Genomic DNA, 5,459 nt, shown 5'->3' on the forward strand with positions numbered 1-5,459 from the left:
CTAAAGAAATCTTTTAAAACCATTATTATTATTATTATTATTATTATTATTATTATTATTATTATTATTATTATTATTATTATTATTATTACAGTGTAGTCTTTTTATGACCAACATAAATAATGCATAATTGAATATAAATAAATAAATAAATAGCAGTAATGAATTATTGAATGAAGAAAAGAATGACCTGTCCCCCATCTTCTCCTGACTTAAATCCCAGCAACGTTATTGGATTGGTCATATAATGCACGTTTACACAAACAGTCACTTTAATAAGCTTTTTATATGTTATATAGTAAATAAATGAGGGGTGACATCAGCCATCTTCTATGATGTACCATGTTGAAGCAGCAGCTTATCTACGGGTGAGAGGAAGTGATTCCTCTCATACGTATACACCCAAATTAGTATGTTGTTTGTAATGACTGTACAGTTTTTATTTCCTTATACTGTTTCTTACTTTTATTTTGTGTAAATATGCAATGCTATATTCCCAATCTTACTTTAACTTACTGCTGTGATTTCTAGTCTTGGGACAATAAATAATTATTCTATTCTATTCTATTCTTGTTATCTGAATGTCACAAAGGTGTCCCTCAAGGCTCTGTATTATGCCTAATACTTTTGCCAATTTATATAAAAATTAGGTCAAAAATGATTATGATGCATCTAATATCATACAAAGACATTGTCCTGATGTTTGATCATCTGCAGGTTCAATTTGACACTATTTACTCTTATAGATGCTGAAAAAAACTAACGCTATGCCATTTCCAAGTACAAATTGCAAATTCACTGTACGTCTAGTTATAGATGCATTGATATTTTAATCAATGAAAAAAAGCATTTTAAATTACACACTGAACGTAATTAGAACAAATGCAAATGATAGGGTTCATTTATAGAAATAGGTCATATTTTTCATTTTAAATAAAGAAAGGACTTATTGAGGTCACATTTCTACCTCACACTGGCCATGTTAACGTTATCTGAATGATCCTGTTTAGCTCTTTGCAGATGTTAGATGTTGTTTATCATGAAGCACTGAGATACATCACAGGATGTAAACCTCTAACCGGCCATTGCATGTTGCATTTCTTGTTTAGATGGCCTTGATTCTCTATAAACAATCCTCTGAAAAAAACCCAACAACATTTACTATCACTGACACTGTCACTTGTATTTACTATCACTGCATCTAACTTCACTATATACAGTATATCAGACTCTGCTTACAGGCTGACATATCGCGTTAGTGTTTCTCCAGTATGAACCGCCTTCTCTAACAATTTTAAGGACAGTGGATGGTTGTTCCTGTCTTTGATGTTATTATTTGTGTCTCCTTCTTTAATCGAATATTTTCCATTTATTTGCCTACGCGTCATTTCCTATTGCCCATTTTAATAATGTTGTTGTTGTCTGTGACTGTTAAAACATATATTTCTATTGACAATTTGACCTCTTAATGAGATTTACTTGTAAAAGGAAAGGTTGCAAAAAGTCATTGGCTGACACAAAATGCAACTTTGGAAATAATTAGGAGAAGATTTCAATCTGCCTTTGGAAGGCTTACTCTGAGGATGGAAATAGAATCTTAAACATTTGCATTGTCAGTTTTATTTTTCCATCTAAAGAAGTTAAATAACTTAAAAGTTGCATTTTATGTAATGATTCTGATATGTTTAAGCTGCTATATTATTACTGCAGGAATTTATTAAATTAATAATTAATAGCCCTGTGAGGTGTAGAAAAACAGATAGTGAGAGAACCATGAGTCAAAAAAGGACTACAAACTACTAAATATGCATATGATTAACAACTGTCCATAAAACATAAAAGAATGTACAGTAGTCATAAATGCTCTGTGATAAATGATGTTCCACTTGAAGAAGTTTCCCTTTAACACAGAGTTTCCATTGATTCACAGATTTCAGTCAGGCTGTCTAACTACCTATAAGTAGTCATTTTTTTCAAAATGTGTTTTTATTTGATGCTATATCCTACCAGCACATTACAGCATCAATTAGTGAAAGGAGTTTACGCTCTTTGTAATGAATCACATCACTGAATAACACCAGTGCCATGTTTGGTCAGGCTTTCCGGAGCTCCAGCCAGAACAGGGCTGAGCACTGGAGTATGGTTTTGTTGTGGTTGTGCTGAAAAAAAAAAGAAAAAGGAAATGGACCGGCCCTAACTGACTCACCATCCGCCAATCATTTAAAGCATGCAGATCCCCCCCCCCCCCCCCCCCCCCCCCACCTCCCCCGGTGCCATGGAAACTTGAAGAAACAGGAAGTTGTGATGATGTCATTCTGTGTTTTGGGCTCTTCCCTCATGTGGACGGCGAACCTTGGAGTTTTGTTTTCGGCGCAGATAAGGGGAGACATTTCACACCACGCGCATGCTCGTGAAGGGTGCGCAGTCACGCTGCAGAAGTCTCTGACGGCAGCCGGGAAGTCTGCTGCCCCTCGCAGCAGAGAAAGCTGCTGGGATAACAGCTACCTCCATAACTCAGGACTGCATACAGGCCACTTACCGTCTGGCATCTTCACCTTGCCAGGGCTTTTAACAGCCAGCCTGAGAGCTTTAGAGAGCTGCCTCATCGAAGCTTGAGGTCAGAATAATTGTACTTAAGGCCAAAGGTCAAATCAAACTGACTGACGTCAGATTAACTGTACTGCAAAGCATTCCAGTAAGTCTAACTCTAAATAGCAAACAATTCTAAAAGAAGATTCATCCTTTGCACTTTTTAGCTTTACTACATCAAGACTTTAAGGTGAAGCTCAAGCTCACTTGTTCCAGTTCCTTTGTGTGTATGCAACTGGAAACATTTTCCATTTGGGGAAAAAACTTGGTTCAGCTCAAAAATACCACACAACACCGTATAGTACTTATGAATAACACTGATCTAAAATAAATGTTTAAAACAATACATAGCACACAGTGAACACTAGGACTACAGACAAACTACTCGTTTTACTTCCTACAATATGTAATATAAAAAGGAAAGAAATATCAGAAGCAAATCTTCATGTTACTACTCTCATAATTTGGGTCAAAATTTATGGACCTATAAAATACAACTACACAAAAAATTAGGGTTTTAAAAAAAACCCCATTAAATAAGCATCTATAAACGTGTGTCTGTATTTAGTTTTGTGCCTGTTTTTTTTCCATGACATATTTTAGAAAATAAGCACACTACATTTGCGCAAAGCATATTCACTTAGCATTGACATGTAAGCGTATCATATGTTTGGCACAAATGGAACTCCATAATGCATGCCAGGAAGCTCAAAACCTCTCTAGTGGGGCTGAAATAAGAATGGTGGGGGAAAGAAAAAAAAAACGTCTTCACATTGATATAAAAGATTAAATGGCAAATTTCACAAATGCATTTTGCTGCTGCCAAGGGTGGCAGAAAACCACTGATTGGGTTTTGGGATCAAAACCTTTTTAACACAGGGTCAGATTGGTTCGCATAGCATTTTTCCATTAATAAATGAAGTCCTCATTCAAAAACTACGTTTTGTGCTGTTTGTACTCAAGTTGTTTTCATTTGATATAAAGATTTATCGAGTGACTTGAAACGCGCTCGTTTGGCAAGAAAAAAAAAAAAAAAAAAGCAAAAACACAAAACATACTGTATGTGTCATGTGTGTGGGGATACTTTTCATAGAAGTGTATTTTGAACAACTTCAGAGTTGGATAGTTAGATTATCAATAGGCGTGTGTTTGTGCATTTGTTTCAAACAACACAACCTTGTTAATGTTGGCAGAATTCTTCTTTCTGTTCGCGCCGCCTACTGACCTCAGATCAGATGATGTCATGCGCCACGAACCCACCCTGCGTGTCTCTCCCTTCTCTCGATTACATTAGCAACACATGCGACCACTTCTGATTTGCGCAATGGATCTCTGCAACTGCGTCACACTCACGGAGCCTATGTCCCGTGTGTGTGTGTAATGAGTGTGTTTGTGCCTGGTGTGTGTAAGGGAGCACATCTGTGATGAAGCTGATGAAGTCACTGGGTTTCTCTACTGTACATGCGTGAAGGACTGTGTTCTCTGGTGATGTTGTGTTGTTTTGTGGGTGCGCTTGCTTGTATTGCAATTTGGTGCAACTTTGAAAAGGTGTTTGTACATTTGTGTCTCATATGACTGTGTAAATGGTTGGCAGAGAAGAAAGGCAGAAAAAAAAGAGTGTTCCCTGGTCTGGAGGTTATTTGCTGAAGTCATCTCCGCTGTTTTATGATGGTCTGTTTTAACGCTCGATTAACAAACCCAACAGAAGCCAGCTGAGTCTGGCTAGCTAAGTTGTTGATGAGAATGACATTCTCCTTTCTCTGGGAGAGCCACACACAGAGCATCCTTCCGAAAAAAATATTGGTATCCCTCATCCAAAGATGCCCGAGCCCCCTGTACTAAACTCACGTGGTCTTGTAGAAGGTCACCGATTATCAAATTTCCATCGGCGGGAGAATATGCTACAATTGCCCTGGCGTAGATGTTTAATGTGAAACAGAAGCCCATTCTTCTTAGTGTTCCTAAATAGCAAAGACATGAGTACATGCCAGATAAGAAAGCCAGATGTGTGTTGATCTTCATAGGTCTGGAAATGGCAACAACAAAACATCTACTTGCCTACTTTGCAAGCAATAGATAAAACAGAAACGGTAACAAACTCGCCACTGTTAGAAGGACAGAAGGATAGTCAAGAAGGTCAAAAAATGTCTAAACTTCATTTTTGGAGAATTTTCATACCAGGTTATTATTTGGCCCTGCAATGGACTGGCAACTTGTCCAGGGTGTATCCCACCTCTTGCCCGTTGACCATAAGGGACTGAGTTGTATTTTTGCTGTCTCCATGTGTTTCATGAAAGGACCAATGGGGAGAAAGGGGTTGTAGTCAACCTACCTGTGTTATGACTCACCAGGCAGTGTAGTCACAGCCTTATATCAACTGGCACCTATCTGCTAAACTACATAAGAGCATACGTAATAGACAGAAATAATGTCCGAGATTATGTCAATCATTTTTCTAGGAATAATCGACACTCTTTGCCACCATTTTTATAATTGGAAAAATGTTAAAAGCAAATGACATATTATTCCTGGTATTATGGAACTAACTTGCAAAGTATTTAATAAAGACTTTTGTTTTATTTGTTTAAAAAAACTTTATAAGTCCAGTGCATAAGTTACATTACTTTATTTTTAGTAAACTAATTACTTTATGAAATAGATAGCACCTTGCATTTGACATAACTTAACATTTTTGAGATGACCTTCACGTTTTGCTATCTGTTTAGCAAATTAGTTATGAAAATCTAGCATCGCAGACAGAGGTAAAACAGAAAAAAAAAAAAAAAAGATCGTCGAGATGATTTCTCCTTGATTTTCTCATTTCCTGTCTACTCAGTATATCAGTAAAGCATGAACATCTGCTCCTCCGA

This window comes from Xiphophorus maculatus, chromosome 13 (assembly GCF_002775205.1).
Source record: "Xiphophorus maculatus strain JP 163 A chromosome 13, X_maculatus-5.0-male, whole genome shotgun sequence".
Taxonomy (NCBI): domain Eukaryota; kingdom Metazoa; phylum Chordata; class Actinopteri; order Cyprinodontiformes; family Poeciliidae; genus Xiphophorus; species Xiphophorus maculatus.